Source organism: Eptesicus fuscus, chromosome 21 (assembly GCF_027574615.1).
Source record: "Eptesicus fuscus isolate TK198812 chromosome 21, DD_ASM_mEF_20220401, whole genome shotgun sequence".
Taxonomy (NCBI): Eukaryota; Metazoa; Chordata; class Mammalia; order Chiroptera; family Vespertilionidae; genus Eptesicus; species Eptesicus fuscus.
The window spans coordinates 16,668,647-16,695,242 of record NC_072493.1 but is presented as its reverse complement, the minus strand read 5'-3'; the positions used below and the strand labels follow the sequence as shown (position 1 = coordinate 16,695,242).

At 39.9% G+C, this 26,596-nt stretch overlaps 1 pseudogene; it reads right to left on the bottom strand.

Annotated features, from left to right (window-relative positions):
- Nucleotides 1-22,238: 22,238 nt before the first annotated feature.
- On the bottom strand, nt 22,239-22,339 carry LOC114230982 (U6 spliceosomal RNA; annotated as a pseudogene).
- Nucleotides 22,340-26,596: the final 4,257 nt, after the last annotated feature.

Below are 26,596 nucleotides of genomic sequence, written 5' to 3'. Positions count from 1 at the left end.
TGGACACAGCTAGCATGTGGGGAGCTGGGATTTGAACAGCAGACTACTAGTAAGTAGTGCTTATACCTTTGTGACCAACCTGGCTGCCTTCTGACACACACACACAGCTCCTTTTTGCACAAATTACCTAAGGACATACTAACTTAGCCTCTTTTATTTCTTATGTAAACCAGCAACTGCCTCATCTCTCATCATGACTTTAGAGAGAACCCATTAATATCTACCACTGGTGAGCAAAGCGAGGGAGATGAACTAGAAAAGGCAGGTGCACCATTCTCAGAGCTCAAAGCCCGTTTTTGGCAGGAACACCAATGGCCTTGTGAAATCAAGATGATGCCTGAAACTTTGCAAAAGCTGAGATTGGTTTCTTTCCCCTCCGCTCGGTGAGATGGTAGTAATTGCATTTCAATGGAATTGATATCATTAATTTATAATTATTACTTTCTTAAGTTGGAAAATAGAAATGTGAAAGTTTTGGCCAAAGTGCAATCTCAGGAGGGGAATTAGAAGTCTTGGTAATCAATAACTCAGGGCAATCAGAGTCTCTCCTTGGTTTTCATTAGCCGAAGGGAGAGCGCATTTAAAGGAATGCTAACAAGTATTGATGTTTAAATTTGATTTATCAATGCTATCTCAATGTATATCTGCACTGTGCCGAGTTTATTTTTCTACATTAGAGATTATTCTGAGATATCTCCTGGGGTTAAGACAACTTCTAAACAAGATAAAGTACCCTGAGAATTAATTTATTTCAAAGAAACAAGAAAACGTAATTTGTGTCTTTTCTTTAAATTATCCTTAAGTGTATTGATTTAACAGAAACTAAAAACTTATTTAGCTAAGGAAAGAAAAATAGATACAGCACACTATCACTTCCATGCTCCCTTTCTGCTAAGAAAAGGATGCAGATGTGTATGGACACAGGGTGTGTGTGTGTGTGTGTGTGTGTGTGTGTTCATGTGTATTTCTCTGCATATTCATGGTATTGCAGGTGCTGTTTTATAAGAGAAAAGCACTGTTCAGTTCCCTTCAGAAACAAACAAAAGAAGCATAACTCATGAACACTGACTACCTGACTCTTTACATTTTGATTGCAATACACATAAACACTAAAATTATTGTGGTTATGTCATCAACTCAAATAATACAGATTGAGTAACCATTTGCGAGTCATAGGTGCACAGACACCCTAAAAGATCCACTGAGTAACCAAATAACAGCAATTTTCCAACCCTTTAAATCAATGGCTAAGGCCAATACCAGAGAATTTAAAAACCACGATAGATTTAACATACATTGTAAGAAATGTTTCTTTTGCCTGTGTACATGTATGAAGACTTCATTCATCTGCTAATTTTATCTATACCAGAAAGATGTAAATTACTATTTACCCAGGAAATGTTGAGTCTTGTGAACCTGAATAGATGAACGGTTATTAAATTTGGTCTCTTAAGAGCACTTAAATTCTGATGGTAGCAGGGAGACTGCGCCTGTATAAGCTATCATTACATGTTGAAGAACTAACCTCTGTAATTAACTTGCAATATTATACATCGGGCTCCAGTTACAGTAAAATCCAATTTTCCATAGTATACACACCAGGCAGCTCTGCTGAATATTAGATTTTAATGAGATTTATGACCTTATTCATAATTTATTCTGTAAGTGGGGAAAGTTTTGGTTAAAGTTCAAAACAGTATCTTGAAGCATGAACATAAAATCTATCCTAAGTTTCTCTTGGAGACATTGAAGAATAAATTTTGCAACCCAAAACGGGCTTATCTGATTCTCAGAGCCCCCTGTGGAAACCATTCTGACTTGAACGTGAATTCCCTGTTGCTTGTCCTTGGTTTAAAGATGATAGTTTATGACTTGCCCCTGTCCTTGGTTACCTGGCAACTTTAATTCATGACAGAGTATAGCCCTGCACGTCTGAAACGTCCACGTGCTTAGAAATCATTGGGGATGTTGTCAAAATCCAGATTCCAATTCACTAGTGGGACCCACAGCTCTGAATCTTTCCCTGAAATGATGTTGGTGCTGCCGGATCGAGGACCACCACACTGATTCGCGAGGGTCAACTCTACTGGAGTTTGCTCATGTTTTTCCTCTTCCTTTTTTATGGGCAGAGAATGAGGCTCAATGATAGAAAATGTTTTCAGTGATTCTTAACCAGGACCGATTTTTAGAATTGCCTAAGGAGTTGTTTAACCTTCAGATATGGGGGCCCCACCCAAGACCAATTTAATCAGAAGGATGGTTACAATGGAGGTTAAGGATGGGATCGCTGCTACAGTCTCACAGCCAATTAGTGCAAGGGCTGAGTCTGGTGGCAGGTGGCTGATGGGCAGACTGGTTCATTGAGTCAGTGACGGATTCCTGCTAAACTCAGCACACACTTGTTGAGCTACACCCAGATGTCACTGAGTCTCTTTATCAGACATAGTCCTCTCATCATTTAGGTCTTATAGTAAATCTTATCAACTCAGGAACACCTACTCTGCTCCTGTCTTATCAAGCTATCATGTCATCCTGTTGTTGTTTTTCAAGTGTATCACCACTAACTGAAACTCTATTTATTGTTTGTTGGTTTCTTTCCTGTTAGAATGCAACTGCCATAAAAGGAGAGATGTCATTTGTCCTATTCACCTCCCTGTCTTGCCCTTAGTAATTCCAGAGCTGATGTTTGTTCAATGCACTAAATTTAAAGGGAAACAAGACAGCTCAGTCACTGCAAGTGTGAGCTTTGCAACCAGGGAGATTGGCTGTGTTTCATTGGATGTATTCCTCCCTCCTCCCCCACCGCCCCCCTGCAAAACCTTAATATGCTCATTAAAAAATAGACAGTAGCATCTGTTTCCTAGATTTTTGTAATATTAAATGAGGTGATTCATGCACAGCTCTGAACCCTGTGCCTGACATACAGAAAACATTCAGAAAATAGCTCGTGATAGTATTATTTCATGACCACAACATTGCTGGGAGTTAGAAACTACAATTTGCATTTAGAAAGTGGGGGGCTGGACTCATCACTATAAACAGATCATTTGCCCAAGGTCACAAATATAATTTCTAAAAAGGCTGGACCAGAATTTAAATGCATAACCTGTTGCTGGTAATAGCCACACATCAGATGAGTCAACTACATTTGACGCCTAGTCCAGTGCTCCCCACACTACGCCACTGTACCAGTTGACTGGCGGTACAAAACACAGCTCTTCTGTGGGTACACCAATCAGTGGGTTCACTGACACATGTCCAATCCTAGGATTTATGGGTGAAACCGAGGGTTCACTGTGCCGGCAACATTGTTGGCTAAAATGTATTCAGCTCCTGCCACGTATCAAGCACCTATGAGTCCTCATCAAAATCCATAATAATAACTAAGTCACTCCCAATTTAGAGCTGAAGGTATTAGATGTCTGAGCAGTGAAGTCAACCAGGGAGGCAATTGGAACTCGCAAAGATCTGAGGTACTCACAGCTCTGAGTCCCAAAAAGAAAGTGTGGAATCAGGGTGGAATGAGTACCCTTCATAAATAGTAATGGCCTACTCTTTCTGAGATGGCAAACATACTGGAATCACTTTTCTTCCTTTTTGTTGTTTTGTTTTACTTTGGGGTAATTTTCTTTAGAGTTGCTTACTGCACAATAAAATCCTCATAAAATGTGGTTGACTCCCGAATAGAAAGCAAGGAGGGTCCAGGAGAGGGGCTGAAATTCCTTCATCAGTATCTGTGTGTGTGTGTTGTGTATACATATATTGAGTTCACACTAAGTGTCAACCCCAGAAGACAGCTCATGTAGGAGATGCAATGCTGGGGCTCAGGAAGCTCACACGAATGAGTGCTAATTTATTGAAATGAATCTGGTGTCAAGATGGAAAGACGCTGCAGCAGAGGCGGAAACGACATGAAGTGAGGATGTCCGAGGCTGTGAAGCCTTCGGGAAGGTCTGACAGAGGAAGTGACATTTCAGCTGCCTTTTTAAATTTGGAGTTGGCAGAAACTCATTTGAAGGGTATCTTTGTTAGGAAAAAAAAATGCGTGCAAAATCATGGAATCTGAAAGATTCTGGAGTGTCTGGGGAATGGTAAGAATAGTATGTGGCTCCAGCAGAGGGTACGTGGGGGGCGTGCATAAAAATGAAAGGAAACTTAGAATTTCATCAATAACATACTTTTTTTTCAAAGTTAAAAATAAGTCCCACTGCAAACTTGTGAGATGCTGTCCCCCCTTGCCTCCTGCCTCCAACAGCAGGAAGGCTCGGCAGGAAATATGCTTTAAGTTCTGCGTGCATAGGTTAACGTTACTCCACAGCTTCTGAGCGCTGCTAATATTGCAACATTTTAGAACGTCTTAAAAGATTTTTTAAAATTTATTTTTCATATGTAAGGGATTGACATTTTCCCCTTTTCTTTGCTTTCAGCTTGCTATTCTGTCAGTATTTACCCAGCGCACTTCTAAGTTTGAAATATCAGTTTACATATGCCTGAGGAAGAAGACAAAGAAAAAGGAAGTCGCTGAAAGAGAACCTAAAAATACTCCCCCTTCCCCTAGAAGTTGAGAGTCTGCAGCTGGTGAAGGGCTGAGAGCTCCACTTGCCGGAAGAGGCCACATGGCTCTGAACTCTGCCCCAGGGCCTGCCCTCAGGGACACCCATTCCTAAAATAAGGCTGCTGAGGACAATAATCAAACATCCACCCTCTTCTATGGGTGAGTTCTGCCATGAGTCCCACTGCCTTATTATAGAAAGATGGGTCCCTGGTGTGAGCCACATTTCTTCCCTCTCCAACCCAAAGTAGAGTTTTTAATCATGGCTTTGCCATGTTTTGTACTGGGTGACTTCAAAGAGCCTGATTAACAAATCTGAAATGTCCTATTGTATATCAAAAATGAGGATGATATTTTATTTCTTGTAAGACTGTTCTGAATTCTAATAGGTAGGTAGGTAGGTAGGTAGGTAGGTAGATAGATAGATAGATAGATAGATAGATAGATAGATAGATGGATGATAGAGTGTCTAATGCAGCACAAGTCAAGTCAAATAAAAAGGTACTCAATTAAAGGTAATTATAGTGAGAACAATTTTATGGTAATGAGAGGGATGGAGGAGGAGGAAAAGGAAAAGAAGAAATGGAGGTGGAAGAAAAGATGTGTACCAATGTTGTACTAGAAGATGAACTTATAAATCATTGTGTACACTGGACTTCTGCCTTGGTTTTTGAGTATCAGCACCCCCCAGGGTCTTATCCTGAAAACCAGAACATGGGACATTCTCCTTCCCCTCCTCCTCTTGTCAGCAATCTAGTCTCTTCTTCTTAGGAGTCAGACCCCAATCTCTGGCCCATAAATACTGGTTGGACGACTTATCTCCTCTTCCCAAAGGCTTCTGAAAGGCATACATCATGCATCAAACCACTTTCTTATGTTAGGTATTCCTTTAGGCCTATCATAGAAAAAAATCATCTAATTGTTACAAAAAATTTGTGATCTACTCAAAATATGTGCAAAACAAAGGGACTCATTGGAGTGCAAACCTATGAGACCAGGGAAGTTAAGACCCTTTTATTTTATTGGCCTTCGCCTTTCCCTTTCTATACTTGCTTATTCATAATAGGTTTGTACTTTTTCCTGGTACTGAGCATTATTCCTTTTAAAACTATTATAAATAAACATTATGTTAAGTCATTATATATAATATATGATAATGAGTAAATTCTTTGATATTTGTGCAGCAAAACTGTTTTCCAATTTAAGTGTTAAATTTGAAGTAGAAGGGTATTAAGAAGCTTCCTAAAAATCACAGGGTTGATAAATAAAGTACAGTAATGAGTCTACAAAGGCAAGTTCAAGACAATGGACAGTGCACAGTTGCCTAGGCTTTGTGCAGGCCCTTGGCAACCAGGGGGAAGTTGATCTTACTGCACCCTAGGCTTCCATACACCATTCTTTATAATAGCACTGGGAAGGTGAGTCACCCTTTTTCAAAAATAAAAGAGGCATTAATCTAATAGACATGCACATAGATACCATAAAACTTAAACTCCCCACAGTAGTTTGAGATATTGCCTCTGTTATGACTGAAATCAGTTCAGCACACCAGCGTTCTCTGTGGGCATGTTGGTTTTGGGAGTGGGGAACGAGGTGACAAGGACAGATGTAGTCAAACACCCATCAAGATTTTTTATGAAGTTCTGTCTCATGTAATTTTATTCATGGACTCTTGATCATTAGAGTAATGCATTTTCATTTCAGAAATTTTGGAAGGCAGTTAATATGTAAATATAAAAATACTTATGCTACCACCCAGCGTCAATCACTGAAAATAAACCTTGTTTATAGTTAGGATGCATTTTTTTCATTTTTAACAAACAACGTATAATTCATAAAGACACGCTGCAATAAATGCAAGCCCATAAAAACTCCTGAGGGCTCCCTATCTGTTCATGGCCACAGCTAATGGGGCAGGCATGGTGGGAGGACAGGGATCCATTCATCCAATGGAGCACGCCATCCGGCCTGAACAGCCCTGTTTATTGCTCCCTCTCTGATCACTTTAACGGTTATGGAAATTTCTCTACCCCCAAAGCTCCATTTCAGTATAGTTTATAATTGTCTGCCTGCCGAAGGGGCCATCCTTGTTCAGCAATCCAAAGCCACAATACACAGCTCAGATTGGCAGACAGACCTGGGGAACCCCCCAAGTATCTTAACAGCAATGATGAGAATTTGATCCCCCTGGACGGGAGCAGCATTTAGAGGTGGCCAGTTTAGGAAGCTGTTCAGTGACACCGTCCATCCATGGGCCGAGAGTAAAGGACATAATCTGAAGCCAATTGGAGCCCACATGAAATAGCTGCTCAATATTGGATGGGTGGGTGGGGGGGAGGGCTCAGAATCCACTTAGAAAGGAAAAAAGATGGCAAGGCCATATCATTTTATTCCTTTCCATTTTGATCACTACAAGTTCTTAAAATCCAGAAATCCCTTTAACATTGTGTGACAAGTTTTCATCAACACCCTATTCACAAATATATTTGCCCAAGCTGGTTGGGTGGTTTTCCATTGTCCTCCATAATACTCTGGACCTTTTTCAGGCCATCCAGCCCTCTGGTTCCGGTCACAAATTTAGTTCTGAACCACTGTCCTTGTTAGATTTACCCCCCCCTCCCCTCTCCTGCTTCTCTGCAGAGCATGTAGCTGGATCAGGAGGACAATATCAGCCCACCTCTCAGGCACAGTGTTCAGAATGTCTTTCTGCCCATGTTCTTTACCCCTCTTTACCCATGAGCTAGGCTCATCTCTGCTTGATTGGGCTTTCATGTGTGTGTGTGTGTGTGTGTGTGTGTGTGTGTGTGTGGCACGAGCACACGTGTGTTACACACACACACACACACACACACACACAACCCTATTCTCGTCAGTCTTGGGACCACTGAATCTTATCATCAGCACCACGGATAGAAACGTAACAATAAAAGTATTAAGATATTATAAATATATTTGGCTGGAATACCAACCCCATTCAAGTTCTTGGTAAGTTCTATATTGTAGCAGCAAATTTACAAGAATAATTCACAGACATATGCCAACAAAGAGAAAAATAAAATACTGTTAGCATGTTAGTAAGAGCATTTGATTTACTGTGATTCCTCATATCTGATCACTGGACTGGACTATGCAATAGAAACAAAAAAGAACTAAGTACCTTTCTACACATTAGTCTTCATAAGGCTATTTATAGATACTTATTCTGAAAATCCCCAATTCTCACAACTCCTAGAAAGAGTGCTTACCACCCAGGAAGAACTCACATCACGGTAGGCAATTTTCCAAGGAGAGAACTAACTAGAAAGAGGGAGGATGTCCATGTTGAACTGGAGCATTTACTTCCAGTGCTGACTTTCTTAGACCTGAGTGTCATTGACTCATTCTTTCTTAGAGGAGACCAAGGACCTTTGAGATTCCTCTGGCATTTATGGTGCAGTCAAGAGGCAGTATTTGAAAGTTGTGTTAAGTTTTTTTGGTTTGTTTTCAAGGAGGTGAAAGTGAAGCTATCCAGGTGCTACTGAGAAAGTATCCAGCAGTCACAGAGTGTCACAAATTGGTAACACCCACAGGAACTAAAGATACAAAACTGAACTGAAGGGCTGGGCAGAGGGAGGGAGAACAAGAGAAGCAACAGTGTGAGAAAGAAAAAGAAAATGTTAAACCAGGTCAGCCTATTTTATTTACTTCTATCATTTGTCCCATAACATACATGATCAAGATAAGACTGCTCAAAGCAAGAGGTTGCAGATTATAATTTAAATCTTCAGATTTATTTTTTTAAACTTTCAAATTGATATGGAAATTAAAAATATTACTTAAGCTTAAAATATTCTTCCCGAAAATGTAGGGCTCTGCTGTTTGTGGCTACCAGAAGCATTCAGAGATTTACAACGTGGAAAAGGACTTAAGGGATACTCTCTTCAGCAGACGAGAGTCCAAGTCTCTGATCACACATTGAGAGATAATGAAGTCTGGGTGATGTGACAAAAGCATTCTTCCAGAAATACAAAAACCAGGGTGCTATGTGGGCTTATGGTTGCTTCTCTGCAAATAAAAGAATAAATGTTTGAGAATAACTACTTTTCCAGCAATATTTTTCCCAATGAGCTTAATAAGATCTCTTAGTCACTATGATCCCACAGTGGAAAAACTACTGCTTGTGGACCAGATCTGAGCAACCATCTACTTTTATAAATAAAGTTTTATTGGAACACAAATATGCCCAGTTGCTTGTTTAGATATTACTTATGGCTGCTTTCCTGCTGCAATGGCAGCGTTAGTAGTTGCAGCAGAGCTGGCGATTCGCATGGCTCGCAAAGTCCATAATATTTACTGTCTGGCCCTGTAGAGAACGTAGTTTGCCAACCCTTGATTCTGTGAGCCAGGAAACTAAATTTGTGGTTTTAGACCAGCAGTCATAAACTGAAGAAAATGATTAAAGAGAAAGGAAAAAAGAATGTAAGGGTGATAATTATTATATTGGTAAAATATTTGTTTTAGTCAAGTGCCTGTGTGTGTTGGATTTGGATTAATATATTTTCTAACTGTGTAGCCTAGTCAAGAAATTGAAATCTGTTGATTTAATATGAAAGCTAAGTACAGCCAGAATTCTCAGAGGTTCCTGGTTAACATTGTAAACTATCTTAAGTTCTCCGAGGCAGTATGAGGCATATAAATCCCAAATAAATAAACTGACACATTTATATCAGTCTTTCTAACGATACTCATAGGTATTTATGGCAAAAACTTCAAAATTTTTTATGGAATGTAAATTTCTCCTAACTCTGCAGATTTGGTTATACTTTATAGTCTGTTTTTTAAAGAACTTCACAGACAATGTCCTTTTCTCTACATATGTAATTACAGATAGGAGGTTTGTTTCTTAACCTGAAATTGGTCTTTCATGTGGTGTGTTATAGTCTTTTAAAAGTTTTTTATTTATTGATTTTTAGAAAGTGGGAGAGGGATAGAGAGAGAGGGAGATAGAGAGCTTTAGAAAGAGAGAGAGAGATTTGTTGTTTCACTTACTTATGCATTCATTGGTTAATTCCCATATGTGCCCTGACAGGGGATCACACCCACAACCTTGGTGTATCGTGCCGGCACTCTATCCAACTGAGCTACCTGGACAGGGCATGTGTTATATTATTATTGTTAATATGCAAATGTCTTAAAAATTGAGTACCTTTACAATTAATTTTGATGTTTAATAAACATACTTCATATACAAAACCTGTAAATACACACTTCCATGAATTTTTAAAAATATTAAACATACTCATGTAACCAGATAGAGTGTACACCTTCTATATTACACATTGGAACACATTCGAATTGAATTATTTATTGAGACTGTTCATTTACTGAGCATATTGTTAGGTATTCCGAGTCATGAAAACAGACACAGAGCTGTTCTCTGTCATCAAGGAGTTTGCAATTTGATAGGGAAAAACGTGGATGTCATTGGAATGACCTGACCCCTGGTTTCTCTTCTATACCCAAGACTAATAACAGCAGCAGCAGCTGGGCCTGAGGAGTGTGCTGTGTAGTAGGTGCCCATTGAGCTCTGCTGGATGCAGCTCCTTCACTGTCTAACTTGAGACTTGGCCCAGGGGCTTCATGATGTTCTTTGATTAAAGTCAAGAGACCTCAGAATGCTGAAGAAATAATAATAAATGCTCCCTAGGAGTCCAAAGTTCTTTCTTTGAAAACCTCCCCTTCTTCTTCTTTTTTTCCTATTATATTTCAGCTAGACTGTGCTGGGGATTCCTTCCCATGCTACGGAATGAACTTTTTGCTCAAAGGGAAAGGGGCGTGATGTTCATCACGTTGCTGGCTTGAAGTTTTCATTTTTGTTTTTTGTGTGTGTGTTGTTGTTGTTGTTGTTGTTTTGTTTGTTTTGTTTGGGCATGTATTAGCTACACGGCATCAATATCACATTTTTCCTGAAGGGACACAGCTTACAAATCACTCCTTGGTTTTGAACTAATATTGTAGTGAACAGTGCTGCTGGGAAGAATCTTGCCTCGGGGGACTACTTATTGTCAACTAGCTTCCAGAGTAGCTGGAATAACCTTGTTTTGCTCAAGTAATATCACCTTTAACATCATGTTTTTGAAAGTATAGATGTAAACACAGTAGCGCAAGGACACCTTCTTCTTGTTTTTTTTTGTGTGTGTTTTTTTTACTTTCACAAACCTCCTCATGCAAGTGTCATCACCCACACCACAGGATTCTGGAGTGTGAGCCAGTGATTCTGAATTATTTTTAAGATTTCCTCCATGTCTCCTAAGTTAACACAATTTTATCAATCATAAAAATAAAAAGTGACTATACACACACACACACACACACACACACACACACAAACACACACTTATGTGTATGTGCATACTTGTGTGCCATTTTAAATCATTAGCACTTACAGTAAATGCAAATGAGGATGGTAAGACTAGACTTTCATGAGAAAATAACAATCATGTTCAACCAGTGTGGCCCATGAACCAAGAGGTCACTGGTTCTATTGCCGGTTCGATTCCCAGTCAGGGCACATGCCCATGTTTTGGGCTCAATCCCCAGTAGGGGGCATGCAAGAAGGAGCTTATGGATGTTTCTATCTCCCTCTCTTTCTCCCTCTCCCTTTCTCTCTTTCTAAAACAAAAAAATAACATATTTTAAAAAAATAACAATAATTTTCAGTTTGTTTTTGAGCATCTGTAACTAACCAGGCAATAATGCAAGGGGAGTTGTGCTATTTTACTTAATTTCCAGAAACACTTTGAGTGAAACATTTTAAACTTAATTTTACAAATGAAAGAGATAAAAAAAACAGTTGCAGAAAGTTACTCCAAAGGTTATAAAGAGGATACATATCATGCTTAGAATTTGAATCCAGGTCTGTCTGATTTAGTTACCTCCATCCTTTCCTCATTATGATTACTGACTTGCTACTTCATTTATTCAGGTCATGCACTGTGTATAAGCACATATAAAAGTTTTTATTTTGCAATTTAAATTAACTCTGGTCACTCTTCTAAGCAGAGTAGCATAATTTATATCGCTTTTATATGTTTTTTATTGATTCCTTCAGAAGGGAGAGGGAGAGAGAGATAGAAACATCAATTATGAAGGAGAATCTGTACATCCACCACTGGGATCAAACCTGCAACCGGGGCATGTGCCCTGACCATGAATCAAACCCTGACCTAGTTCATGGGTCGATGCTCAACCACTGAGCCACATCAGCCAGGCATATCATTTAAAAAAATATATAATGTGCCCTAGTTGGTTTGGCTCAGTGGATAGAGCATCAGCCTGCGAACTAAAGGGTCTGGGTTTGATTCTGGCCAAGGCCACATGCCCTGGTTGTGGGCTCGATGCCCAGTAGGGGGCATGAAGGAGGCAGCTGATCAATGATTCTCTCTCATCCCTGATGTTTCTATCTCTCTCCCTTTCCCTTCCTCTATGAAATCAATTTAACCTTTTGCACTCGGATGTCGAGTGTGACTCGACACGGTTAGCATTAGAATAAAGGAACCAAGAAAAAAGCAAGCGAGTGCAAAGGGTTAAAAAATTAAAATAAATAAATAAATAATATATAATGTAACATTGCTCCCAAGTTTCCTTCCCTGCAGAGAATGAGGTGAACATAGAAATTTAGAAGGTTTGTCCTTTGTTTTTTTTTTTTTTTTCTGCATGTCATTTTTTTATGTTTGTTTTTTTTTTTTCCTGTGTGGCTAGGAGACACCACCAAAATTAGATGACCACAGCTTAGTGCAGCTCCTTGACTTGCATAGGCAGGTAGATGATGGGTAAAGAGCTAAGTTTCTTAGGAAAATGAAATAAAGGGGACTGAATTTTATAAGTAAATGCAGAAGAGAGGTGTCTCAGTCAGTCTGGCTTCCATAAAAAATACCATAGACTGAGGGGCTTAAACACAGGCATTTATTTTTTGGAGGCTGAAACTCTAAGATCAGGATGTGTCAGTTTAGTTGGGTTCTGGTGAGAGCTCTCTTCCTGGCTTGAAGGTGACTACCATCTCACTGTGCCCCCACTTGTTGTTTCCTACATGTGTGTGGGAGAGAGGGGAAGAGCAAGCTCCCTGGTGTGTCTTCTAATACCACCCTGAGAGCCCTACCTCACGTCCTCTTTAAGCCTACCCCAAAGCTACCTCTCCAAATATTATCACATCAGAGGTTAGGGCTCCAACAAAAGAGTTTTTTTTTTGGGGGGGGGATACAGTTTAGTACATAGCAAGAAGGACCCCAGGGAGAAATGAGGAGAAGCCATGGAATCATAGAGAAATTAGGGACCAAATGAGAAGCTTGGGCCTAAAATCTATGAACCAAATAGGAGGGGCCAATTAAAAAAATCCCCTTGTCCGACATCAACAAAAGTCCCCAAAAGGTTGGGATGCCTGATAGTTGGTTTGAGGCTCTTTACTCTATCCTGACTATTATAGTGAGATTCCCCTTGCCTCAAATTCTCATCTTGCCTTTATCTGGTTATATGATGGGAAATATTCTAGAAAAAGGGATTATGTAGTTGGCAATGCCAAGCAGGATACTATCTAAATATGGAGAAAATAAGACAAGCTGTATAACAAATTAGCTGGAGCAGTAACTCAGGAATAAAGTGGAGGTACAGTTGACTGCACCCCTCTGTTCCCTAACCCGGAATACTTTGGAGAGTTCATAAGAGTAGATTGGGTTTTACACTGGGTAGTTTCATAGCATTCATTTGACTTTCAAAGGACATGGTACTTAGTCGACTTTTGGGTTTAACAGTTATTTCTTGAGCATCTGCTGTTTCCCCAATGGAGTGTTATTAGACGTAATGGGTAAATTGGGGGGGGGGGTCCTTACAGGGAGTTTTCAAAACACAGAGTAATCTCAACTAAACAGAGAGGTATTATTTAAGCTTGCGACTATTTCAACAAAATATAGACAAAGGAGTTTATAACTGCAGTAGAGTAGGTATATTAGTTTGCTACCAGGTGCTATAGCAAAGCATCACAGATTGGGTGGCTTGAACAACAGAAATTCATTGTCTCACAGTTCTAGAGGCTAGAAGTTCAAGATCAAGTGTCAGCAGGATTGGTGCCTTCTGAGGGCTGTGAGGTAGAATCTGTTCTTGACCTTTCTTGGCTTATAGATGGCTGGCAGTCTTCTGTCTTTGTCTCTTCACATCGTTTTTCTTCTCTGTGTACAAATTTCTCCTTAATAGAGACACCAATCACATTGGAATAGAGCCTATCCTAATGACTTCACTTTAATTTGGTAATTTCATTAAATACCTTATCTTCAAATTAGGTCACATTCAGAAGTACTGGGTGTTGGGACTGCTGCATACCTAATTTAGGGGACACAATTCAACTCACAACAGTAACAAGTAATATGAGTTCAGAAAATCACTCTGTGTTGTGAAATCTCCTTCACAGGACCCTAAATTTGCTTCATTGCACAAGACAGCCCCGAATGTAAGAAATGTAGAAAAAAATTAAGATTTAATCAGGTATTAATAGATGATAAGAGTACTTTCTCTAACTTCCCCAAATCACAAAACAATCTTTTTTTAAAAAAATTCATTTCATAATACCACCCAGATATTGCCCATGTAATTGATTTCCAAAATTGTTTCAATAGCACTAGAATGATTTCACATCTAGCTAAATGGGATACATTTGAAGGAACAACATACAACTGGAATTCAAATTATAGCTAGTTTATTGAAATTTAAGTCCTGTTATTTTATAACATTGATATTATAGCTTTCTAAATGGGGCTCCTGTCTATATTTTATAATCCTGGAAATTTAAGATTCACATTTAATTTTGGTAATGAGGTTTTCATATCATTTCATTTGTGAGGTCTGCTCTTAATGTTTTATTATTAAACATTTTATAATTATTGTAAAACTTTACAAAACAGGGCATACAAAAGCATAGTGAAATTCTCTTTAGGTCCAGTAAGTGGTAGGATTAAACTTTAATAATTTTGTGTCTTTAAAACATACTTTTTTATTATTTTTTTCAAGAAGATGGTAGTAGCTCATTGTCTTGGATGCATAGAAGCACTCATACTTAAAATGCTAAAGTTAAAAATGTGCATTATAATGAAACTGGTAACTGTCTGATGTCTTACTCTAAATCACAAAGTTCAAGCAGTGTATCTTCAGGGCCAAGAAGTCAAATTTTCTCTCTAAGATAAGACGTTGAAAAAAAATCATAAAATTTAAATGCCTTTTATTATAATTTTTTAAGTAGGCCTATCTCATATTTTCTTATTTCTACATTGTCTTCATCAATGTAAGCCTGTGACATAAATTTTAATACATGATTTATGGTTACAAATTCATTTTCTCATCCTCATTTATTATGGGGTGTCACATTTTATCATGCCTGCATTTAATCATCTCCCGTCTGCCTATTAATGGTTACAAATATGATACCTGTGTAGACCCCAGGAGCCAGGAGTTTAGCTGTCTCAGAGTGTAATGGTTGAGTGCCTTGAAAAGTGGGTTTGGAAAAAACAACAACAAACCTTTAGATGTCTTTGTACATGCAAGTGCATTATAGAATAACTAGAGGCCCGGTGCACGAAATTCGTGCACGGAGGGGGCTTGTCCCTCAGCCCAGCCTGTACCCTCTCCAATCTCGGACCCCTCAAAGGATGTCCGACTGCCCGTTTAGGCCCAATTCCAGGGATCGGGCCTAAACGGGCAGTCGGACAGCCCTCTCATAATCCAGGACTGCTGGCTCCCAACTGCTTGCCTGCCTGCCTTCCTGATTGCCCCTAACTGCTTCTGCCTGCCAGCCTGATCACCCCCTATTCACTCCCATGCCAGCCTGTTTGCCCCCAACTTCCCTCCTCTGTCGGCCTGGTCACCCCTAACTGCCCTCTCCTGCAGGGTTGATCACCTCCAACCGCCCTTCCTTGCAGGCCTGATCCCTCTCAACTGCCCTCCCTTGCAAGCCTGGTCCCTCTCAACTGCCCTCCCTTGCAGGCAGGGTGCCTCCCAACTGCCCTCCCTTGCAGGCCGGGTGCCTCCCAACTGCCCTCTCCTGCTGGCCATCTTGTGGTGGCCATCTTGTGTCCACATGGGGGCAGGATCTTTGACCACATGGGGGCAGCTATATTGTGTGTTGCAGTGATGATCAATCTGCATAGTACTCTTTTATTAGATAGGATAGAGGCCTGGTACAGGGGTGGGGGCCAGCTGGTTTGCCCTGAAGGGTGTCCCTGATCAAGGTGGGGTTCCCTTGGGGCATGGGGACCCAAGGGAACCCCACCTTGCCCCAAGGGAACCCCACCTTGATCAGGGACACCCTTCAGGGGCCTGAGCGAGGGGCCTGTGGTAGTTTGCAGGTGGGCCACGCCCTCTGGGACGAAAACGGAGACCCTGGTATCTGGAATTTATTTTCCTTCTACAACTGAAACTTTGTAACCTGGAGCAGAGCCAAGCCTGGGGCTCCCTCCGAGGCCTGAATCCATTTGTGTTGGGGTTATAATTGAAACTTTGTTGCCTTAAGTGGGTGGGCCTGGCCAGGGTGTGCAGAAAGCTTTGCTTCCCCTGTTGCCGGCGGCAACCATGGCCTGCTCTCTCAAGCTCCATTCTGCCGCCATTTGTTTGAATTTGTTTACCTTCTATAATTGAAACTTTGTAGCTTGAGTGGAGGCTTAGGCCTGCAACGGCTGGCAGAAAGCTTGGCTTCCTCTGTTACCTAGGGAACCTTGCTCTCTGTGGCTGTAGCCATCTTGGTTTGGGTTAATTTGCATACTCGCTCTGATTGGATGGTGGGCGTGGCTTGTGGGTGTGGCTTCTGGGTGTGTCGGAGGTATGGTCAATTTGCATATTTGTCTATTATTATATAGGATTCATGTGGTGAAAAAGATGGTTTTCCACTATGTAGAGTCAATTTGTGTAGATTGATTTTTCATAAGCCCCCCTAACTTGTACATCTATAACTGTATTGAACATGTAATAAGCCTTATGTCAAAATGCGGTGAAATCATAAACAAGACACTAGTAAGTTTGAGTGTCAATTTTAGAGCAATAGCAAATACATGAATGCCTCTAGGTACGTTCATTCATATCCACACATTTTTCATACCATTGGCTAAAATACATAAATGAAAAGGCATGTTTTTAGGAAGTTAGAGTTCATCTAAACTTGATGACATGAGGTTTGGGGAGCTGAGTAGGAAATCTGCAATCAAAGGAAAATAGGAAACATGCTCCTACAAAAGTATGAGTGCTTGCCCAAAAGCATGTACTAACTATATGTTTGATTAATGAATAAGTATTTCATTTTCTCTTGCCAACAAATAATACCACATTTGGTACTAAAGCAAACTGAGTTGCAATACTGAGGCAGGATAGAAAGAAGTTAAGAAAAACTCCTGACAAGTGCAATGAGGAAGTAGAAGGGGACATCACAGGCTGATCCGCTACTGGGTCCTCTCATCAGAGTCCCTGCCGCCTCCAAGCATGATCAAGGGAAAAACAGTTGATGGCAGAAAAGGAAACCCCTGCCATGGTCACAGAACTCAAAAACAACAAGTGCTGGCTAAAACCAGATCCATCCAAGGTGGAGGAAAAACCGACCGCCCCAAAGCTCATTATACATCATTATAATGAAAACTGACACCCCAAGTAGAAGGGGGGTGGGCAAAGGGGATAAACACCATGACACTTCCAGAGGGGACCATATTAGGAACAAAGCCCATTCCCTCCCAACTGGAAGGTGGAGTCAGAATTTGGCGCCATAAAGTTTAGTAACAACCACCCTTAGAAACACATAAAATCCCCAAAACGAACTGACCATATGTGCAACTCACTAGCAAGTCCCCCTTTGTCCACTTGAATGGGCTCACTCCCTCATCCTGTCTCCAGGAACCTGTGTCCTAAACTCATTCTTTCTCTCTACCTAAATAAAACTTGCTTTTGCTGTCACTCTAACTTGCTCTTGAATTCTTTCCTGAAGAGTCAAGAGCCTGGAGGTTCCGGAACAAGCTGGGGCAGGGCCAGCCTCCAGCATGGAACCCGTCTGGTGACAATACCATCCACAGAGATGATATGGGCTAGGTATGGAGAAGGAATGGGGCTGAGTTCTACAAACAAACTACAAGAAAAGGAGAAACAAATCCTGGGCAGAGCATCAGGTGTAAAACAAAACAAAACCAAGATCAATAAAAAGTCAGAAATAGACAAGAAGAAAAGGAATTATGGTAAGCTTGAGAGGGAAGTAAGATACAGAATGTTAACACAATCAGGGAAACCTAAGTCTGTGACCAGCCACAGAGTATGGGCTGCTGACTAGGCAAACTGAAGGAAAGTGTGAGGACTTCAAGAACAAAGAAGGAAGGAGGGAATCAGAAATGGGATAAGTTGTCACCTTTTGCTTCAGAGATGGCCATAAGGAACAACTCTCCTAATTCACAAAGAAAATAGAAGACAAAATTGTTGAAGATATTCTAAAGTATAGAAAAGAGAAGGTGGTTTGTCCGGGATATCTAGGTGCCTATATTTAAGAATTGAAAATACAGGCCTCTTAACCTTTATTTTCAAATAGAATATTGGTCTTTTTTTAATTAAAAAAAATATATTTATTTATTTATTTATTTATTTTGAGAAAGAGAAACATCGATATGAGAGAAATATCGATAGATAGGCTGCCTCTGGCACACACCCCAACTGGGATCAAACCAGCAAAGTGGGTATGTGCCTTCACTAAGAATCAAACCCACCACCTTGTGGTGTACAGACAATACTCCAACCAACTGAGTCACACCAGACAGGGCAAGAATATTGGTCTTGAAATAAATTGGACCAGCCTCCAAAATCTGTTACTATAGTTTCTAAATAAGAAAAACTTCCTGACAAAACCTTTACTGTTGAAAAATAAGGCCCTTGGCCAGTCTTCTTTTGATTATATTTTTCTGTTCTTTTAAGAAAAAAAAATTAAGGTTAAAACAACAACAGAGTAATAAAACAAGGTCTATAAATCTGATAAAGCTACTTCACTTATAGAAATGTATATTTCTGAAAAAGAAAATAAATTGTACTTTCCCAGATGCTCCTAATAATTATTTCTCTTTTCAGACCTGACTAGAGGCCGAGTGCACAAATTCATGCATATTGAAAGGAAATTAGAAGAAATATTTTAGAGGCTGGGAAGGGACCGTGGGAGGTTGGTAGGCCTGAGAGGGACCAAGGAGGGCTCCAGTGCATGTCCGGCCCATCTCTATCAGTCCCGATCAGCCGAAGCCCAGCAGTTAACTAACCTACCAGTCAAAGCATCTGCCCCCTGGTGGTCAGTGTGCATCATAGTGACTGTTCAAATGGTCAACCAAACGGTTGACCAATCGGTTAGATACTTAGCATATTAGGCTTTTATATATATAGATGAAGTTAGCATGAGTAATAACCCTTACGAATGTTAACAAAGCCTACAATAGCTTTGCAAGGAAATAAAATGCACAATTAAAAATAACAACAGATATTAACAATATAACAATGTTGCCCTCTAAGTGTTGTATAATTGCCAAACATATAATATGCATTTTCTTATATCCTATATTTAATACCTTTCTTGTTGTCTTCTGTTCAAGAAAACACAACTTTGCAGGTGATTATTGTTACCACACTGATAATTTGAATTTTCCCTATTATATAAATCTAATGACCATTGTTTGTTTATTTATCTATCTCTAAAATTAAAGATGTATTAATAGATAAAAAGAACAGAGGTTTAAAACTTCAAAATTGATTACATGTTTGAAATGATAACATTTTGAATAATATATATTGTGAAGGAGGAGAAGGTGAGGTCTGGTTGGAGGGAGCAGAGTGGGAGGATAAGTGATGGACATCTGTAATAAGTTCAATAATGACAATTGTTTTAAAATAGTTAATTGTGATGGTATACTTAGGCCATAATATTAATGGTTGAATGTTTCCCTCAAAGTTTTGCCTTTTTCTGACGAAGGAACACAATGAAATTTTATAAGACTTATTAAAGAAAATTGTGGAAAATATTAATACTTGTTTACTTTGGTTGACAGGTATATAAGTGTTATTAAATATCATTAGACTCTTTGCCCTAAGCAGCTCAAGAACTTGCACACAGAAATGTAATCACAGAAATGTAAACTAAAAACATCATTGAAATATTCACTTTTAAATATATCAAATATTTCTTGCAATCTACTTTACCATATCCCTGTTGAATATAGATGCAAAAATTCTCAACAAAATATTAGCTAATCAAATTCAAGAACACATTAAAGGGATTATACACAGTGACCAAGTGGGATTTATCCCTGGGATACAAGCATTATTCAACATTACACAAATCAATAAATGTAATTCATCATATAAATAAATAAAAGATAAAAACTGCATGATAATCTCAAGAGATACTGAAAAAAAAAAAAAAACAAACACCAAATAAAACATTGAATGCAATACAGCATCCTTTCAGGACAAAAACTCCTAGTTGATGGTATAGAAGGAACATACCTCAACATAATAAAGGCCGTATATTGCAACACCACAGCTAACATTATACCGGATGGAGAAAAATGGAGTTTCCTATGAGATCAGGAACAAAGCAAGGTTGTCCAACATCACCACTTCTACTCAATATAGTACTAGAAGTCCTAGATAGAGCAATTAGGCAAGAAAGAGAAATAAAGGCATCCTGATGGGGGAAGGAAGCAACCTTGTTGCTATTTGCTGATGATAGAGTCTTTTATAGAGAAGGTCCCAAAGAGTCAATAAAAAAACTGTTGGAATTCATCAATAAATTCATAAAGTGGCAGGTCACAAAGTCAGCTCACAGAAATGAGGTCCTTGTTGATACGTGATGTTTGAGAAAGAGTGGCCTAACAAATATAAAAACCAGTCAATCAACCCATTGGCCCATCAGAAAACATTTAGAGAGGTCTTCTTCTCTGTGCTGGGGCTGTTGAATTAATGAACGCTTGTTCCCACTGATCTAAGCATGCACATATGCCACATCTCCTTTCTCAGCTACTGCATCAACTGGTTCCTTAAGTAGTGAAATCAGAGACTTGAATTACTGTTGAGGATGAGCCTTGCTCACACACAAAACCACCAAGTAAAGGGGCAAAGAACACCTAACGGTCTCTACACCTTGGCCAGCACACACACACAAATGACCAAACCACAAAAGGCACTCAGCACATAACAACTGGCTAAATTATTTGAACTCCTTCGATGAGAAAACAAAAAATTAAAAATGTCATTTTCTTGAAGCCTTTTAACAACAACAAAAGTTTGCGGGAGACTTAAATACTGATGCATTTCATTAAGTCTTTTTCACTACTATTTTTTAAAAATTATTGATTATGTTAGGTGTGTGTATAAACATGTATTTTAAAAACACAGGAAGCAAAAGACAGGCTGGTAATGAGGCAATATAACAACCAAACAACTTTTGATTTATTTGGCTCACTGTGCATTAAATATATTTTGTAAGAAAAACAGATTACATTATTTTACATAACTTACTGGGGGAGGCCTTAGCTCTGCAGCCCTTGGCCCTTCTCCTTAGTAAAGGGAACCATGAGAGATTTCTCAAGGCTTCTTTTGACAACTCAATGCCTTGGTTTCAGGATGCAATTTGTTCTCATAAAACTAAACCTGTCTCTATTTCCAGAAAGGCATTCCCTCTTGAAAGAGGCAATATTAAATGCTGTTTCCTTCCCCCACAAAACAATACTATTCCTTTGAATGTAGAAAATTCTAGTCCAATCCAGGAAAGCTACACACACACACACACATACACACACACACACACACACACACACAACCTATAAGCATACTCATTACAGTGTCTTAAGAAGCACAAACTTCCAGCTATAAAATAATATAAGTCATGGGGATATAATTCACAGCATGGTGACTATAGTTAATAACACTGTATTGCATATTTAAAATTTACTAAAAAAGAGATCTTAAGAGTCTTATCCTGAGAAAATTAGTTTGTGACTATGAATGGTGGGGGAAGGTAACAAGACTTATCTTGCTGATCATTCTGCAATGCATGCCAATTCTGAATCATTAAGTTGTCCACCTGAAAATAATACAATGCTGTATGACAAGTATGGCTCAATGAAAACACACACGACCCTTTTCTTCCACTTAACTTTCCTGCTAGAATCTAGATGGGGTCACCCATTTAGCTGAGCCTGAGTGAGGCTGGGCCCGTCTTCGAGCTGAAGTTTGGCTCTATCTGCTTCATCATTTTGGGACCATTGACGACCTGCGGCATATGCTTTCACCAAGAGGGCAGAGACATAAGAGGACAAGAGATGGCAAGGGTCTGACAATATCTAATGAGGTCAATTTCCTAGCATGGTGAATAGTCCTGTAACTTTTTTTTTCAATTTTATTCTGTATTGGTTTCTGGTGTACAGCTTAGTGGTTATATAATCACATACTTTACATAGTGTTCCCCTTGATATTTCCAGTACCCTAACTGCCACCATACATAGTTATTACAATAGTATTGACTAAATATCCAGTGCTTTCCTTACTCCCTGTGTCTATTTTGTAACTATCAATGTGTGCTTCTTAGTCTCTTCACCTCTTTCACCCAGTGCCCCAATCCCCCTCCTCTCTGGCAACCCCCAGTTCACTCTCTGTGTCTATGAGTCTGAAAAATATGGAATTCTTTAGGAATCTGGGTGCCATCCTTGCACAGGGGCCATGCTAATTGTCTTTGAATCATTCAATTTTTTTTTTTTTACTTTTAAAGTACACTTGATTATTTTTTTATTTACTTCAGAGAGGAAAGGAGAGGGAGAGAGAGATAGAAACATCAATGGTGAGAGAGAATCATTGATCAGCTGCCTCCTGCACTCCCCCTACTGGGGATCAAGCCCATAAACCCAGGCATGTGCCCTTGACTAGAATCGAAACCAGGACCCTTCATTCCTCAGACTGATGCTCTATCCACTGAGCAAAACCAGCTAGGGCTGTATTGTTCCAATTTTAGTATATGTGCTGTTGTAGCGAGCATAGTCCTGCAACTATTTGAAGGTTGAAAGATTTGCTAATAGATGTGATGGGTACCACCAGGATGTCATCACCCATAAATTGAGGATGAGGAAACCATCACTGGAGAGTTATTTTGGGAATCACCTGTGAAAATGCTTTAAAATGCATAACTAACCATTAAGTACAACATGGTTGGTCCTTCGACCCGTCTACTTCTTGATTACTTTAATAACAGCTCTGCAGTAGAATGTAACACATAGGACATTTCAGTTTCATCTGTCTTGTTACCTCTCAGTTGTTACTTATCATGTGCTATCTATGTATATAAAAGCCTAAGCAACCAGCCAACTGGCCAACCGGATGACAGGCTGGTAGCTATGACACACACTGTCCACCAAGGGGCAGACACTCAACACAGCAGCAGAAACCACAGGCAAGGAAACATGGAACAGACTGATGAATCTCAGAGGGAAGGGGGTCGGGGGAAGGCGGGAAGAGGTTAACCAAAGATCCTATATGCATATCAGAGTTCCAGTGCATGTATCCAGTGCTGGTAGGGTCCCCCGGCCTGGTCTGCAGGGATCGGGCTGAAACTGGCTTTCAGATATCCTCTGAGAAGTCCCAGATTGCAAGAGGGTGCAGGCCAGGCTGAGGGACCCCACCAGTGCACGAATCCATGCACCGGGCCTGTAGTACATGAAATAAAAATATGTATTCAAATAAACATATAATTGAATTCTGCCTGCATCATTTACTGGTTGTGAGATTGTGTTCAATTACTAGCATTAAGCCTTAAAGAAACCACCTTAAAAAGCTGGAAAAATAATCTCTCCTCTCTCACAATTATTTTAAATAGTGAAAGGAGCAGTATTTTACTTGTAAGTCACTTAGCCATGCATCTGGCACATTAACGCATGTAAAAACTACTAGCTCTCTTTTCCTCCAATTTAAAATTTGTATAACTGGAGAAATGAATAATTTGTCACATGCACATTTTCAGGTAATAGCTCCAGTCATGCCATCTCTCTATGTTAAGTTGTAAATACTTTGAGTGAGTCTATGCTACAACATACATATTTTTGCTACCAGAGCTTCAAAATGTTAAAAATCAATAGACTTTTACTGTGTTTTCTTTTCCAGGTTTGTATGCATTGGAAACCTAATGAAGTCTGTTTGTCCCCCAAAATGTCAGCAGGAATGACTGACAGGTTATTGGGAGCGGGGAAGAGGGACTGTCATATAGTGATCAGGGAAAGATGCACATCCATAAAATAAATAAAATAACATCCTAATTCCAATATTATGCCAACTAAGGTGTAATGGGTTGCAATTTAACAGAGATTCATGGCGAATGGCACTCTGGACAATCCCAGGATGTGGACGACATATGCTAAATTCCTCAGGGTGCCATGAGAGGGGCGTATGTGCTTGTTAAGGATGTGCCAGCACGTAGGCAACATATGTATTAGATGATTTCATAACTCACGTGCTCTCAGGGGAGGGGAGGGGATTACATGCACAAAGATCTGGTCCGAAAGAAGAGTTTGCATCCTTTCTTGTACAGTTGGAAAAAATGATAGCATTGAAAGACAGCTTTAAATTCATTTTCTGACCCAGAGGGCACCTCAGAACAGAGTTTGGAAACTCCTAGTGTAGAGGAAGAAGCATGGGTTTGGGAGTCAAAGGAATTCCTCTCCTGTTATGATCACACTCCAGTACCTTTGCCTCTCTAAGCTCTCATTTTCTTCCCAATAGAATGTGAATAGTGAGAGCATTTTTTACAGAATTGTTAAAATAACTGAACCATGAGAATGAGAGCCAACATATATTGAGAGCTTACCATGTGACAAGAACTGTTGGAAGTATTTTCCATGTATGATCTACTTTTATCCTCATGAAAACTCTATGAAGGTACTTTATTCTCTCTTTCTCCCAAATGGTGCCACCTAAATGTGTCAGGTTGAAGATATGAAGAAAAGTTCATGGGGAGAGTACATATAGTAAAAAAATGTTGAGTTCGGGTTAAACTGGAGAACCTATGGTTACTTTTTTTCTTTCTCTCCTTTCCATCCCTTTCCTCCCTGCCTTTCCACCTTTTCCTTTGTCTTTTCCTTTCCCTCCGCCCCCCCTCCCCCTTTCCCTTCTCTCCTCTAATTCCAATCACTTCACTTGATATCCAGTCCCTTCAATGACTTCGGACAAGGCAGGAATTAGTCGCCTATGGACTACCCTAAATGTTTCTACGTCCCATTCCTCTCCTTCCCTTTAAGGATGAGGACAGACAACCACTCCTAAAAACAACCTCCGCAGGCTAAGAACCCCAGCACTGGCACACATTCCTACCTCCTTTTCTGACTTACTGTGGTTCAGTCCATTCACCCCAAACCGCACATCAAGCTTTCAGCAGCCTACCTGGTCCCTTTAGAAAAGTTGTCTACTTCTAATCACAACCCAAGCTGAGTTAAAGAAAGCCTTCCCTCCCCTCACCCCACTCAAACCCCCCATTTTTAGTACTTGGGAATTCAAAGACAATCTCTAAAGTCATCTAGTGTATGTCCCTTTGCAAACTAAAATCTTCTTGAGATCTTTTTCCCTCCAGAGCAATGGATATTGAAGTCCCACTTGGCCCCCTCCCGCCCCTCACCCCAGAACCTATTCATTTCATTGTCCTGACTCCAAGTGGAGTGCAGAACTGGATGTGGTATTTGCTTTTACTTTTATAACCCAAACTAGGTCCTTCAACATAAAAGCATTTTCCTAGGAGCTGATCAGGATCCTGAGCTAAGTTGTTCCGGGGGAGATGGATTTCACCCAAGAGCTCAGGCACATTCCCTATACTTAGGAGCTTGTATCGCCCAGTGCTGTCATCAGAAAGAGTACTTCCTTCAAATTTGCAAAATCACAGGCCTTTGAGGCAATGCCTCAAAGCCTCTCCTAGCTCCTCTCTGTCATTGGTATTGAGGGTGAGGTAAGTGGCGGGGATAGGTACAACTGGAAGAAACAGACTTGGGAATCTGTCACAACAGCTTTAGGGGGTCAGTCGGGGGCCCAAGGGGTCACTATGCATGAAAATCTCAAATGTCATTAGAACCCGCCTGTGATCACCAGTGCAAGGAAAAGGTACAAATCGCCAAGTAGGGTTTGAATTGTGTTTATTGCAGGTGTGTTTCCTGCAAAAGGCATGATCCTAAACCAATACATTCAAAAGGCTATGCAATAATACCAGGTGAATTTCTAGCATTTCCCCCCAGCCCTTTGAAAGAACATAACCACGTGAAAATACAAAATGCTCCTTTCCATGCAGTTACACTGTGATTCTAATATCTTAGGTACCACTTGATGTGATACAGTTAATGAGAAAATTAAGCCCTGGCCACAACGTCACATCTTCCTTTGTTCCTAATGAACACTGACATTAGTGCTCAATTAACAATGACACGTATAATCACCTGAGCCTTTGCTCTGATTCCAACTCAGTCCGCCTGGACCAGAAGATCCCCCTGTGTGATCAGATCAAAGACCCTATGCAATGTCTTTTCAGAGCAGGGCAGAGACAAATTAATCATATCTATCTGATTTGAAGTAGCATGGTTGAAGGACCTCTGGGGGAGAGGCAGGGGCATGGAGAAGTCAGATTCTAAACAGGTTTATGTCACGAAGAGACAAGGTTTCGTGCTAAGCAATATCTGTTTGCAGTTATCTTCCTATTTTTTTCCTCCTATTTAAAATTAAATGAGCACTTTTCTTTTTTCATAACAGATATAAAAAACATTCTTCAGTCGTGTGATGCTTAGGATGTTAACTACAATTACATCACTATATCTTTATCTGCCTCTTTATACATTTTTTGATTTTTTTTTCTTTTCAACCTCTTTGGGGAGCTCTTAGGGAGGAACTTTTGCTAATAATTAATAAGAGGATTCTCCTGAGGAGACCATTTGAAATTGTTACGCGATTCTGATAAATTGTCATTTTAGAATCCGTATCAGCAAAATTTGGATTGGAAATTGGCTCATT